This window comes from Octopus sinensis, linkage group LG18 (assembly GCF_006345805.1).
Source record: "Octopus sinensis linkage group LG18, ASM634580v1, whole genome shotgun sequence".
In the NCBI taxonomy this organism is placed as follows: domain Eukaryota; kingdom Metazoa; phylum Mollusca; class Cephalopoda; order Octopoda; family Octopodidae; genus Octopus; species Octopus sinensis.
In genome coordinates, this window is record NC_043014.1 from 2864135 (window position 1) to 2880278 (window position 16144).

A 16144-nucleotide genomic window follows, 5' to 3' on the forward strand; every position below is an offset into this window, starting at 1 on the left:
TGCTAGCTAAATTTTCATGTGCTTTTGTCTTTGCAATTAATTTTATTTTCTTTGCACCTGCAGTTGGCGCATTTCCTTCAGCCTGATCAATCTGGTGGGTATCTAAGAGATCAGCAGCGAATTTTTTGCTCTCTTTGAGAATAGAATGGAGTTTTTTCGGTCTTTCATGTTTTTCAACAAGTTTTAGCATCCAAACGTTGTGCTTTTATATTATATTATTATTATTATTCTATGTTTGACTTTTGCTTTATATTTGTACAAGTTGGCTCAAGTCTCCCCAGAGACCTCAAGACAACAGGGTTTGAAGTTCATGTTGTTGTTATGCCTAGTGTGCCATATATGGTGGGGTGGGGATGTTGTACTAATGAATGTCTAAAAAAAAAATTTTTTTTAAACCGAAAATTATGGTTGTTTTAAACCTTGAGATTACATAGAGAGTATTTTGCGTAGGATATGAGCAGTTCCCATGAGCACTATCTTTTGAACTTCTGCCATTTTTGGGTTTCCTGGTATCTGAGTTAGGTAGCTATCAGCCCCTTTTGCTATCATTCCCAGGGCACCTATGACAACATTTTGCTGATTTCTATTTCAAGATCTTTATATTTGCTCAGTTTTTGGTAGGTCCTGACAGATACGTTTATATCGATTGGGACAGTCATATCAATGAGGAGGCATGTTCTTTGTTTGAAGTCTTTCAATATGATGTCTGGCCTATTTGCATCTATCTTCCTGTCAGTTTGAATGGTGAAGTTCCAGAGGAGTGAGATGTGGTCATTTTCAAGCACTGGGGGTGGTTTGTGTTCCCACCAGTTTTTTTCATGGGGCAAATCCAGGTTTTTACAGATTACCCAGTGAATATATTGTGCACTCTATCGTGCCTGTTGAGATACTCTGTAGCGCTAGAAGACTGCACTTGGAGACCACATGGTCAATGGTTTCATTTGTTGCTTGCATACACGACACGTTGGACTGCTTCTGATCTTTTATGTTGGCCTGGTAGTTTCTTGTTGGTAGGCATTGATCTTGAGCTGCTATGATAAACCCCTCTGTTTCAGATTTTAAGCCAGAGGCCATTAGCCATTGATGGGTCAGGGCTTTGTCGATATCTGCATTATTCGCTCTCTTTGGGTATTGCCATAGAGAGGTTTTTCTTGCCATTTATTATTCAGAATATCTAAGGCCGCAGTTTTGGCACGGGTTTTCATGCGCTAGCTTTTTCTGTGCTTGTTTCTTGTATGTCTATCTCTAATTCCGAAATTGGTTGTATTCGGAATTCACTTAGGTATTCCTTTGCCTGTTTTGTGACTGAGTATGATGCTTTCTTGTTTTCATGTTTTGAGACAAGTTTTAACATCCAGTCCTCAGAGTTTTTCAGGTAGGTGTCTAGCCAATTGTAGCAATCTTCATTGTTATTGCCAGTTGCAAAAGACCACGGCCTCCCTCTTTTCTTGGCAGATAGAGTCGTTCTGTATCTGCCTTAGGGTGGTGCATTCTATGCATTGTCAACAGTTTCCTTATTTTTCTGTCGAGCTGACATATTTCAGTAATTGACCAGTTAACAATATTGAAACTGTAAGTCACGACTGGTATAGCTAATGCATTGATTGCTTCGATCCTGTTTCTTGCATTCAGCTCTGTCTTGAGTATTGCTCTCACTCTTCGATAGCATTCTCTCCTGATCCTTTCCTTCATCTCTGAATGCCTTATTCCGTTCCCTTCAATTACCCCTAGGTACTTGTAGCTCTCCGCTGGGTCTAGTTCTTTTATGACATTCTGTTGGTCAAGGTTAACGTTAGATGTTTCTGTCATTTTTCCTTTGATAAAGGTAGCCTTGGCACATTTATCGAGGCCGAATTGCATTCTGATGTCGTCACTGAATTGTTTGACTATCGCTAGTAAGCCCTTGAGTTGTTGATCATTTTTTGCAAAAAGCTTTAAATCATCCATGTAAAGCGAGATGATTATATTTTTATCAAACATTTTATACCCGTACTGCGCGTCATTGAGCAGCTTTGAGAGAGGTATTAGGATAAACAAAAGAGGAGTGGTGACAGTGAGTCACCCTGGAAAATGCCACACGAAATTTTTACATCACCAGCATTTATTATTATTATTATTATTATTATTATTATTATTATTATTATTATTATTATTATTATATTATTTTATTATTATTATTATTATATTATTATTATTATTATTATTATTATTATATTATCATTATTATTATTGCCTTTGCACATCTTCTAACGCTGGAGATGTACTACCAGTGAATTAAAGTAACACCTCTTATTTTTCGAGCAACTTCGGGTGTATTCGAGCGGTTCCAAGCAGTGCGGTTTTCTGCAAGTGCTCCACCCTTATTGCAGCCCCTATTCGTTCCATATACTTCTCGAGATTTTTACTCACTATTCCCAGGGCTCCGATAATTATTGGTATCACTACAACCTTTGTCATCGACCACAACTGCTTTACCTCCCAAGCTAACCTGTCGTACCAATCGACTTTTCTTTCTTCCTTATCGCATACCTTGTTGTCAGCTGTGCATGTTATGTCTATGATCCAGCATAGTTTGCGTTCTTTCTCAATTCAGACTATGTCTGGCTTCCTATTCTCTATCTCATGGTCGCACTGAATCATAAAATCCCATAGGATCTTTGCATTTCTATTTTAGACGATGCCTTCAGGTTTGTGGTCGTACCAATGTTTCGCTGTCAAGTCCATACTTGTTGCAAAGTGTCCAGTGGACAAGCCTGGCTATATTGTCGTGGCGTCTCTTGTATTCCTTCTGGGCTAGTGGCGTACATTAGCTAGTAATATGCCATACGGTTTCACCGTTTTGTCTACAGATTCTGCACTTATCACTTTCTGATGTATTGTCTATTCTGTATTTGATATAATTAGTTCGTAATGCTTGCTCTTCCGGTTTTAGTCATCCACAGACATCTTTTTTCTCTGTCTGTCTTATCTTCAATACCTCTATGAAATTGACCATGCATTCTTTTCTTTACCCACCTATTTTCAGTTTCATGCGTTTTCAATTTCTTGTATAGTGCTTTAATTTGCAATCTTTCATCCTACACGAGCCTGACCTTCTTACCTCTAATAATAGCTATTCTGTGGCATTTTTTACATACCACGCTATGTATTGTTTTCTTCTGTGAACCAACAATTTTTTCTTATTGCTCTAGCTTGATCACATAGTCTCTGTTCCGTGAGTTGAAACAAACCCTTTTCACTCCAATAATCATACATACGTTGTCGGTAAGCCCAAATTTGAGCGCTATTTTCATCTACCGGGTTGCTCAGGTAGTAACACTCCATGACCACAGCATTAATTTGCTTGCTTCATCTACGCCGTGTGAGGTGGTCCCTTTCTACATATCGACAAGCTCTGAGCCCGCCGGGTGTAACACTGTCACCATCAATGGCTTCAATTTCATTTCCACCGTTATTCACAATATTTTGCTTTTTCATTGTCACTCATATATGATACTAGATGTATCATTAATCAGGACATGGGGTGACTCGGGGAGACTTTACCCACTCCTTTCATTATTTATTATATTATTATTATTATATATATTAATTATTATTATTATTATTATATTATTATATTATTATTATGATTATTCAGTAGTTTTATTTTTATAGCGTGCTTTCACTTCACTACCGAGCGCAGCTCTGTGTGCGTGGGTGTGTGCTGTGATTGTTGTGATGCTCTGATGGTTATTGTATGGAAAGTGTTCTGCGTAGGATGTGTGCAGTGCCTAGTAGTGCAATTTTCTGTATGTTATATGTGTTTGTAAGTCCTGGTGTTTTTGTTATGTATTTCTCTGAATATGTTTTTATCATGCCTAATGCACCTATTATGGTAGGAATTGTTTCTGTTTTTAGATTCCACATTCTGGTTACCTCTATTGCCAAGTCTTTGTATTTTGAAAGTTTCTCCATTTCTTTTAGAGACACGTTGTCATCTACTGGTATTGATACCTCAATTAGAAAGCATTTTTTTCTTCATGATCTCTGACAACTATATCTGGCCTGTTGGCCTTAATTTCTCTATCTGTGTGTATTGGCATATCCCAGAGTATGGTTGCTTTCTCGTTTTCTGTGACCTTTTGTGGTGTGTGCCTATACCATCATTTTTTCTGTTGTTATTCCATAATGTTGGCATAGCTTCCAGTGTATGTAGGTCCCAACTCTGTCGTGTCTGTGAATATCTTTTAATTATAATTATTATTATTATTATTATTATTATTATTATTATTATTATTATTATTATTATTATTATTGAGTGAGAGAGCAGTTCATGCCATCAAAGTGACACTGGGGTAAAATATACGAAGCCCAATATACCCATCATGACTACCCGTCTGATAAAGGTACACCAGGCACATGCATCACAACCATATGTGCGCGACATGATGATCTCATATCAAGATAAACAGCACATGACCTTGCAGGTGGGGCCCAGTTAGAATTTTCTTCAGGTTGAGTAGCCCATCCCGCTCAAACGGTCCCTGAATAAGGGTTGTTTAAGGATGTTGAAAGAACCACCCATGTTTCCAGAGGTGAACTATTCAAACCCCAAAAAGAATCCCTCTCAACACATGGCTATGATGCTCCCCCACTACTTCTGCTCGTGATCAGAGATGCACATATCGTCAGCCACTAAGGGACATGCTCAACTGGTTAAGGTCAAACAACTGACAAGCAAATCTGTGGGTATTGAGCAGAATATTTGCTGTAGCCCATCTTTTATACCAAGACAAAACAATGTACATGATAACACTTCCAATCAGTTAAGAGTCAGAACGGCATGAGACCACTGCCTGGTACTGCATCAGGGCATTTATTATTATTATTATATTATTATTATTATTATTATTATTATTATATTATTATTATTATTATTATTAGTATTATTATTATTATTATTATCATCATCATCATCATTATCACTAATATCACTGGTATTATTGTTTGGGCCTCCTCACCCCAGCAGGAGGCACAAATAGTTGAAGTGTCATTGAATAGTGAGAGGGGGTCAAAGTGTGACACACTGTATTATCATCATCATCATCATTATCACTAATATCACTGGTATTATTGTTTGGGCCTCAGATTCCTGTGCTATCAGAATAATATTATTCATATTATTGTTGTTATTACTACTACTACTACTACTACTACTACTACTATACAACAACAACAACAATACTACTACAACTACTACTACTACTACAACAACAACTACTACTACTACCATTATTATTATTATATCCATTTACTTCTCAGAGCTGTCTATTATATACGTAACCTAGTTTTTTGATTGATTGATTCTAGTTTCAGCCCATGAGCTGTGGCCATGCTGGGGCAACGCCATTTAATTTGTATATATATTTTTCGCCTTCCTCTCCCATTTTTGACCACACATATTCTGACATAACTTTGTTTTTATTGAATCAAGTTTCAGTTACCTGATCTTAAAGCTTAGCGGAATGGTGAATCAGGTACCTTCTCTATTTTCATATCCTAAATTACTCTTTCTACCATATTGCTGTCAACTTGAATGGAAGCCCACCCTGTTGGATTCTCTCTCTCTCTCTCTCTCTCTCTCCCTCTCTCTCTCTATCTACCTATTTATCTCTCTCTGCCTCTCACTCTCTTCCTCTACTTCATGAATCCCCCGTACACACATCCACGCACACACACACATACACACACACATTCTCGAACTCATACATACATACCCAGATATTTATTGATTTTCGTTGCTTTCTCTCTGCCTGTGTGAATAACCTTCAAGTATTTTGGCTTCCCTGGAAGACCCTTTTTAAAGTAGAAGAAATAGCTAAGATTTTTGGCTGCTATTTCTGAGCTTCGGTGTGTAGTGAAGCAATTCTTTGCTGAACCCTTTTTATTAGTATTACTTAAGTTTACCGTGAAACGGTCCTTTTTTCATACCGAATTCTACTTGGTGAAATTATTGATTACTTCTTAATTAATTTTACCCTTTGTTATTATTGATATACATACATGCACATGTATATATTTTTACGTGCTTATGCAGGCATTATCGGTTCCACCAGCTATAGAACAACTTTATCAAAAAACGAAAAGGGTTGCACCTTTGGAAACGAAAGTCCTAAATGTTGCAACAGCAGTTGAGAGATGTTCAATATTTCAGTTTTGTATCATCAATATAGTTTGTATCAATAGATCCATTCAATATGTTATCGGGAAAATATTGTTCTAACGTTAATTTTGTTTTCAGTAAAGTCTCGTCAAGTGGATGTGGTCTATGCTGAGGACGCCCCTAAACCCGAGATACACAATACATTTACTATTGAGAACTTCGGCCCCACCACGAAAAACCCTGGATATTTATGTCGAACAGCTACTGAATTAGTTCCTGGAAGTAGAATCACCTTTCGATGGAGAGTTGTATCACTCGTTAAGTCATTTAATGAAGCCATAAAAAAAAGGTGTTACATACGAAATACGAGGTAGTGACTGTTCCTACTTCTGGCAAATGTCATGCTAAGATATCTTCATTCTACATGTGCCGTCATTTACAAGATGTCGACTTCTTTTCGTACATTGAATGTTCAGTACTTGGACAGACACGGACCAATTCAAACTACATGGGAAGAAACGTAAGCAAATATCATTCGTTTTATTATTTACAGTTTTTATTTATTCTTTTACCATTTATGGAGATCATTTATATAAATGTAAATATAAGGAAGATCCGCTCTATGCGCGGGAAAGAGTGTGGTATATATATAAATGTATACAAATTATATATATATAAATACAGATATATACACTTTGTATATATACATTATATATACATATTTATATACATTATATATACAAATTTGTTCTCATGATTGTGTAGTGGTTGTGGTGGTTGTGGCGATGATAATTCTCTCTATGAATGCAGACAGACGTAGAGAGAGTGTGTGAAAGCGCTGTCGAAGGCGGCGGCGGGCGAAGATATAGGACGCTGTGAAACGACGTTATAGAGAGAAAGTGAGGGAAGGGAGGAAAGAGAGAGAAACGGAGGAAGACAGATACATAAAAGAATGAGACGAGACTTGTCAAAGTGTGCGTTTTTCGCCCTAGTAACGACGCTTTTTAAGATAGGGATTTCTAACCTAGCCCACTCCCCTCCTCACCTCATTTTACAAGGCCCTGTAAATTTTGGAGTCAATCCGACGGGATCTAGTGGCTTTTAACCCGTTCCAATCAAAACCAGACAAACTTTTCACATTTCAGAATTATAATATAGAGAAGAGGATGATGATGCTCTTGTTACGATTGTGAGAGGGATGATAGTTAAATGATTATCATTATAAATAATTAGGATCAATTTTTTTAATTAAAGCAGATATACATAGGCGTGGGAGTGGCTGTGTGGTAAGTAGCTTGCTTACCAACCACATGGTTCCGGGTTCAGTCCCACTGCATGGCACCTTGGGCAAGTGTCTTCTACTATAGACTCGGGCCGACCAAAGCCTTGTGAGTGGATTTGGTAGACGGAAACTGAAAGAAGCCCGTCGTATATATGTGTATTTAATATGTACAATTACTCAATAGTCAAGATAAAACACTCAGTTTCAGATGCCGAAGTGGAAATCCACAACACCATCTCTTCGGTTATCTGACCATATTATTTTATAGATAAATTTCCTCTATTTACATAATATTGAGGCCTCTTTCTTTCTTTTGTTATCTTACCGTTTTTACCAATATATATATATATATATTACTCGTTTACTCGTTTACTTGTTTCAGTCATTTGACTGCGGCCATGCTGGAGCTTCGCCTTTAGTACTTATTCTATCGGTCTCTTTTGCCGAACCGCTAACTGACGGGGACGTAAACACACAAGCATCGGTTGTCAAGCAATGCTAGGGGGACACACACAGACACACACAAACACATATATATATATACATATATTACGACTTCTTTCAGTTTCCGTCTACCAAATCTCAAGGGCCATGGTGCGCCCGGCCGGGGGGCTATAGCAGAAGACACTTGCCCAAGATGCCACGCAGTGGGACTGAACCCGGAACCATGTGGTTGGTTAGCAAGCTACTTACCACACAGGCCACTCCTGCGCCTATATATATATATATATATATTATATATATATATATATATTATAATATTTCGTTATATTCTTTGAATGACCAAATTCTTCCTTGATACATCTGCGTTTTCCTTTACAGATCCTTGCAGCACTGGTGCTTGTGTAGCAAACTCTAGATGGGTTTTGGTCGTCAAGCTCATTCTTCTGCCTCTGGTTGTTGCAATTTCTCGCTAGCATCATCCCGTCTTACTTAAAAATTATAATGAATGTTTATAAAGGTAAATAACTTTAATTTCTTGCTGTTTCTCTTCTGACCTTTCCTCTCCACCATTTTCTTTCTCTTTATATATATCCTGTTATCTGCTGCTAGTGGATGGTTGGGGTTTGCTCCCTCTGCTAGCAGGATACAGGGTGCAGCGCTGCACTGATAACCAAGCAATGTTTTCTTGCAGTAGTAGCAATAGCAAAAGAGGTGGTATGGAAGTCGCAAATGAATGGTTTCGCGACAGGCAACCTCATCTCCGGTCTCGGGTTGGTGAGATTTTTTTATCTTCTACCTTAAAAGGAAGGTGAGGCTGGAGAGAAGATGCCTGTCAAAGAAAATGTTCAAAGAAAGATGGTTGCATGTTGCGAGGGTGCTGGGAATGAAAGATTCCTCGTGAACATGCCATGAGGCTGTATACAAGAGTTCCAGTAGGAGAATGGGGCTCGTGGGGTCGGAGCGTAAGCCATCTTTCTGCTTCATTTCATGTTTGTATTTTGTCCTTGTTGTATCTCATTCGATTTCATTCGATTTCCTTATATTTTGTAAAATTTAAAAGTTATATAATCATTGTGTGTCTGACCCCAATCAGGCTGTATTATATCCCTCTATGTTTGGGACCCTGTGGCTCATAAAGAAATTGGATATACATATCATAAAAAGACAGAGTGTATGAGAGATGAATATATATATTCAACTACTCCATATCCATATAGGATTACAGCCGTTTCGCACCCTTCATGATATAATAATGGTTTAAGGGTATAATAAATTATTTTGTAAGTCTGCACCAATATGCATGCTATGCATTGCACAGTTCAGTTGTACAATTGCAAATCAGCGCAGATAAAGAAGGCTTGCTCTTCAGATCACCAGAATATTGTAATTATGCCAATGCTTCAGCTCTGCAGATACATGCAAAATCATCTTTTGACAAAATTAGGTTGGTGTTGTGACTAAAGAGTAAATCTTTATATATAAAAGAGAAGTTGTGTGTCTGTCTCCTACGATTTAGATTCCTAACTACTCCCACATTTTGCGGTGCAGTTTAACCAAAACCGGGTATCTTATAGTCGTCATTCATATCGAGCCCTTCTAGGTATTAGCGCGCGTCTACGATGAGTCTACGATCTTTTAAAAATTTATCGTCATTTTCTCCATTTTAAAGCATTTTTTCGCTATTATATAAGGGAAGTAACTCTCTAAAAATGTCTACGATGAGTCAACGATTTAAAAAAAAATTTACCATCATTTTTTTCCCATTTTTAGTGCATTTTTTGGCTATTTTTTGGCTATAACTCTCTAAAAATGCTTATATAGTTATTTCCCTTACAAACCCGAGCAACGCCAGGCGATACTGCTAGTATAAATTATAACTACATTTGTATGTAATCAGTGAAGGTTCTGGATCTAAACTGAGTGTCTTGACCATCCATAATATTAAGAGACCAGAAAGGGATACGAGAAGAAGTAAAGTTGTTAGATTAAATAATACACACACACACACACATACACACACACACATACACACACATACACACACACACACATAGAAGAATAACGTAATATAAAGAAAAACAGATTATCTGAATCTATGTATTTTGATCGATTCTTTGCTAAAGTAGATCGGTACTGACCATTAGTTAAGCTGAGTATTGATATTTAAAGAAAGCGAAACAAATATGAATTATGATATAATTTCCTTTAATCTGGAAAAATATGTAAGAATTAACGGATAATAATTGTACAGGTAAGAGGATGATATTTAAGAAATACAGAGAGCGGTAGAAGTAAAGAATTTCTGTATTAGCGTTTTTTATTTCCTAATTGAATTTCTTTTTAATTCCCTAAAACTTCTGCAATTTTTTTCATTAGTTTATTGACGGTTTCTTTAAGTAATGCTATAAATTTGTGTTCAATAAAAAAAAGTACTAAATAAATATTTATATACAATGAAAGTTATTAAATGCAAAAAGAGTGTTACTTCTGCCGCATCCTGTATTATGAAAGAAATTAGATTGAAATTGAATTGGACGGTTCCTGGAATAAAATTACATATATATATATATATTTGGGCGCAGGAGTGGCTGTGTGGTAAGTAGCTTGTTTACCAACCACATAGTTCCGGGTTCGGTACCACTGCGTGGCATCTTGGGCAAGTGTCTTCTACTATAGCCTCGGGCCGACCAATGCCTTGTGAGTGGATTTGGTAGACGGAAACTGAAAGAAGCCTGTCGTATATATGTATATATATATATGTTTGTGTGTCTGTGTTTGTCCCCCTAGCATTGCTTGACAACCGATGCTGGTGTGTTTACGTCCCCGTCACTTAGCGGTTCGGCAAAAGAGACCGATACAATAAGTACTGGGCTTACAAAGTAAAAGAGTAAAAGAGTAAATATATATATAAACAGATATATTATATATATATATATATATATATATATATAACTTTTTACGGATATGTTAGGAATAAATGTTATAAATAAGTATATCTATGTAAGTTACTATACAATTATATGATGTATGAAATCTATATATATAAAGTTGAAGCTGTCTGTGTATGGCAGGATTGGTAGCCTTCAACTAACACAATCTCCTCCGAGACCCTGCGGCGCAAGTTGACCAAAATTGAGAGTATGATAGAAGAAGGCTTGCTCTTACTTCCGTAGAAGAGAAAATTCAAATCGGACCATGTTAACACCAAAAATTATTTACATCAAAAAGCTGCTTTTTTCTATGAAAATCCCTATTTTTACGATCTTTTGACTGCTGTGTCGACATTTTTCAGTATATTTCAACCAGAAAAATGTTCACTTAAAGAGAATAACAAGCTACATAATGCAAAACTTTTCCTTTTCAAGAATTCCAATTCTAAAGGGTCGAAAAGAAAATAAGCCCGAGCAACGCTGGGCTATACTGCTAGTTATAGATATAAATTCCGGTTCTATTAGGGATCTACAGTAATCCCTCACCATATCGCGGTTCACCTATCGCAATCCAACAATCACGGTTCACTTATCGCGGTTTATTATGTAAGCTTACGCTGCGGCCGCGTCCGGCTGCCGTCCCCCGTTCGCGGGGGTTCGGTCGCGGCGTGGTTGCGGCGTCGGTTGCGGAGCGGCGGCGGTGACCCGGTCGGCTCGGCCCGCGCGAGCCCGGCGGCGGCACGCCGTCGCGTCCGGGCCAGTCGGTTGGCGAACGCAGCGCTTCTTAGAGGGACGGGCGGCAGAAAGCCGCACGAGGCGGAGCGATAACAGGTCTGTGATGCCCTTAGATGTCCGGGGCCGCACGCGCGCTACACTGGAGGTATCAGCGGGCGTTTTGCATTTATAATAAAATAAATATATACAAATTATAAAAATAATTAAAATAATATACAGTACAGTATTGTTTTTACTTCGCGGATTTTCGCCTATCGTTTGGGGTTGGGACGTATCACCCGCGATAGTCGAGGTATTACTGTAATTAATTCGGTTTTAAATTTAGTAAAATATTAATGATTAATAAGGAACCTAGCAATAATCGATATTAATAATTACAGAATGGTTAATGATATTTATAAAACAGATATTTGCGAGTATGTAGGCATAGGAAGAATTTTTCAACTCACTCGTTTAATAATAATTTTTTATTAAAGAAAAGAATGTTATAGCGTTCTGAAGTACAGAGTTAACAATTTCTATCTGGTGGACGGTAGAATTATGCTTAACATATAATCTTTCATTTAATTTTAAAACTGATATTGCTGTCTTTTAATTTCTTTGAATTTACTAAGACTAGTCGAAGAACGTTTACTGGGGTTGCTAAAAGAATATTGGTGGTTAGCCATACGGATTTTCATAAAAGATACCGTCGAACAAATATAGGAAATGTGTTTGCTTTCAACTTCAACTATAGCTTGTATACTAAATTCTTCCGTTTGCAATAGTTATTAAAATTACATTGTTCTTTAACTCTACAATTGCAAAACTTAGATTATCACTAGAATTAGTAGGTGTGTCATGGGCAGTAATTTATCTTTGATTGCTTTTAAGATCTCGTGGATCATGTTTAAGTCGTACATATTTTTTGTTTATTATAGTGAAGAATAAGCTTACGTTTAGCATAAAATGATCTAATTTAGCGGAATTCATAGAAGATATATATATGTAAACAAAATACGCGAGACGAAATGACCATATCTAAATGTTTGCCCCGAAATATGTCGCCATATTTGTGTTTATTACGAGAGAAGTGTCTTTTAACATAGACACGGATGTCATTTATTGTATACATTCAATATGCAGATACATGTTTCTGCATATAGATAAAAGGATATATATACATACATTCGTACTTACATACTGGCATATGCATGGGCACCAACATATGTGTGTATATGTAGATATGGTAACACGAAGGCGCATGGCTCAGTGGTTAGAGCGTCGAGCTTACGATCGTGAGGTTGTTAGCTCGAATCCCGGACCGGGCTGCGTGTTGTGTTCTTGAGCAAGGCACTTTATTTCACGTTGCTCCAGTTCACTCAGCTGCAGAAATGAGTTGCGACGTCACTGGTGCCAAGCTGTATCGACCTTTGTCTTTCCCTTGGATAACACTGGTGGCGTGGAGAGGGGAGGCTGGTATGCATGGGCGACTGCTGGTCTTCCATAAACAACCTTGCCCGGACTTGTGTCTAGGAGGGTAACTTTCTAGGTACAATCCCATGGTCATTCATGACCGAAGGGGGTCTTAAAAGGTAACACGACATTTAAGTCAGCTTATACATATGAATGCTTTAAGGTAAACACTTCACTTCCATTGAACCTGCGAAACATGATAACAGGAGTTGTGAAATTCGTGCAAACAGCCAAGGTAAACTTTGGCGATAAACTTAGGAGGTCTGCCACAGATACATTGAGCATACGTCGGCAAGTTTACTGTGGCGAGCTGGCAGAATCGTTAGCACACCGGGCGAAATGCTTAGCGGTATTTCGTCTGCCGCTACGTTGAGATTTCAAATTCCGCCGAGGTCGACTTTGCCTTTCATCCTTTCGGGGTCGATTAAATAAGTACCAGGTACACACTGGGGTCGATGTAATCGACTTAATCCGTTTGTCTGTCCTTGTTTGTCCTCTCTGTGTTTAGCCCCTTGTACGTAGTAAAGAAATGGGTATTTCGTCTGCCGCTACGTTCTGAGTTCAAATTCCACCGAGGTCGACTTTGCCTTTCATCCTTTCGGGGTCGATTAAATAAGTACCAGGTACACACTGGGGTCGATGTAATCGACTTAATCCGTTTGTCTGTCCTTGTTTGTCCTCTCTGTGTTTAGCCCCTTGTCGGTAGTAAAGAAATAGGTATTTCATCTGCCGCTACGTTCTGAGTTCAAATTCCACCGAGGTCGACTTTGCCTTTCATCCTTTCGGGGTCGATTAAATAAGTACCAGGTACGCACTGGGGTCGATGTAATCGACTTAATCCGTTTGTCTGTCCTTGTTTGTCCTCTCTGCGTTTAGCCCCTTGTGGGTAGTAAAGAAATAGGTATTTCGTCTGCCGCTACGTTCTGAGTTCAAATTCCGCTGAGGTCGACTTTGCCTTTCATCTTTTCGGGGTCGATTAAATAAGTACCAGTTACGCACTGGGGTCGATGTAATCGACTTAATCCGTTTGTCTGTCCTTGTTTGTCCTCTCTGCGTTTAGCCCCTTGTGGGTAGTAAAGAAATAGGTATTTCGTCTGCCGCTACGTTCTGAGTTCAAATTCCGCTGAGGTCGACTTTGCCTTTCATCTTTTCGGGGTCGATTAAATAAGTACCAGGTACGCACTGGGGTCGATGTAATCGACTTAATCCGTTTGTCTGTCCTTGTTTGTCCTCTCTGTGTTTAGCCCCTTGTCGGTAGTAAAGAAATAGGTATTTCGTCTGCCGCTACGTTCTGAGTTCAAATTCCACCGAGGTCGACATTGCCTTTCATCCTTTCGGGGTCAATTAAATAAGTACCAGGTACGCACTGGGGTCGATGTAATCGACTTAATCCCTTTGTCTGTCCTTGTTTGTCCCCTCTGTGTTTCCCATGTGGGTAGTAAAGAAATAGGTATTTCGTCTGCCGCTACGTTCTGAGTTCAAATTCCACCGAGGTCGACATTGCCTTTCATCCTTTCGGGGTCAATTAAATAAGTACCAGGTACGCACTGGGGTCGATGTAATCGACTTAATCCGTTTGTCTGTCCTTGTTTGTCCTCTCTGTGTTTAGCCCCTTGTGGGTAGTAAAGAAATAGGTAAGTTTACTGTGAAGCGTAAATGAGTCGTCCGCAATGGCACGAGTGCACAACAGATCCACAGCTCAATGGTCATACTCAATCCAGAGCAAGCTCATCGTTCTCTTCGACATCACTGCTTGAGAACCAAGGACCATATGGGAGGGAGCACATTCATGCCAAAACACATGCTGGAGTTGTCATGCTTTGTCCCTTAATTCAGGGTTTGACAACTGTGATCAAAATGTCGATACAGACCATGGTATAGATTCTAGGGTCCTGAGGCAAGAAGTGAAACGGTATGATATCATTCTCGTTCCTTCCCACTCTTAGACTATCAAAGACAACTGGAATCTTGAGTGCATCTCTGTGAATGCAATATTGGGGCCTGAACATACGCATCTCCCGTTCATCCGGTTTGCTTTTTGGTTTTGTTGGAACTTATTCTTACTTGGGAAGAACCAAAGAACGACTTGTTACCCAGAGTACTCCAGTTTAATCAACAAACTCTTTGATCAAGTCTCTCTATTCACACAAACACACCAGAAGCCTATACTCATTTCCAGCAACACAAAATACCCTCGTGGGGCTAGTTTTACATTGAGACTAAATACATATCAATACGTCTCTGTATATTTATTTATTCTATAGTGTTGCTTCTCTCACACCCGAGTCTCGTCCCAAATGAAAGGTTGGTTACTTCCCCTGTTGGTGTGTTCTTCAGTGAGTTTTCTTTTATCCTTCTGTTCGCCACAAGTCCGAGTGGCACCGACAAATGTCATCTAAACCTCATCTAAGGAATTCCTCAGACATTTCTTTGTTTATTTACAGATTCCTGTTTACGTTGACCAAATCCGAGTCGAATTGCGTATTAAGTGATGCTGACAACATCCAAGGACCATTTCCCGTTCCAGATTATACAAGATCTATAATAATTTTTACTACTAATCTTAATTGTAATATTATGAGTCACCAATTGTAGAAATACTAACTGTAGTAACACAAACAACTGATAATATTAACCACCACGCAGTTAATTTACACTATTATACACACACAATTATATTATACACACTATTATATACACACAATCTGAATGTGTTTACATAGTTTCTTTCGGTTAAAGTGAACTTTTGTTAGGTCAACAATAAACTTACACCAAAATTATTTTGATTTCAAATTCGAAAATTATTCTTACATGAAATATGTTAATGGTTTAGGATTATACTCTCGCTGCCAAAGTCACCATCCAATCACCATCACCCACCAACATTATCGTCTACGTCATCCGCACCACCACCACCACCACCACCATCATTATTCTCATCATCCTCATCATCATCACCATCACTATCAACACCATCACCACCATCATTATCACCATCATGCTCATCAACACCACCACCATCATCATCAACGCCAATATTCTTTTCTACTCTAGGCACAAGACCGGAAATTTTTGGGGAAGGGACCAGTCGATTAGATCGACCCCAGTACGCAACTGGTACTTATTTAATCGACCCCGAAAAGATGAAAGGCAAAG

At 38.5% G+C, this 16144-nt stretch overlaps 1 long non-coding RNA gene across 1 annotated transcript in view; it reads left to right on the forward strand.

Annotated features, from left to right (window-relative positions):
- Positions 1-15624, forward strand: part of LOC115221426 — a 19583-nt gene extending 3959 nt beyond the window's left edge. The window contains exons 3-5 of the long non-coding RNA XR_003882636.2: positions 6281-6662; positions 8247-8385; positions 15433-15624. This is a non-coding gene — a long non-coding RNA (uncharacterized LOC115221426). The remainder of the gene's footprint in view (positions 1-6280; positions 6663-8246; positions 8386-15432) is intronic.
- Positions 15625-16144: the final 520 nt, after the last annotated feature.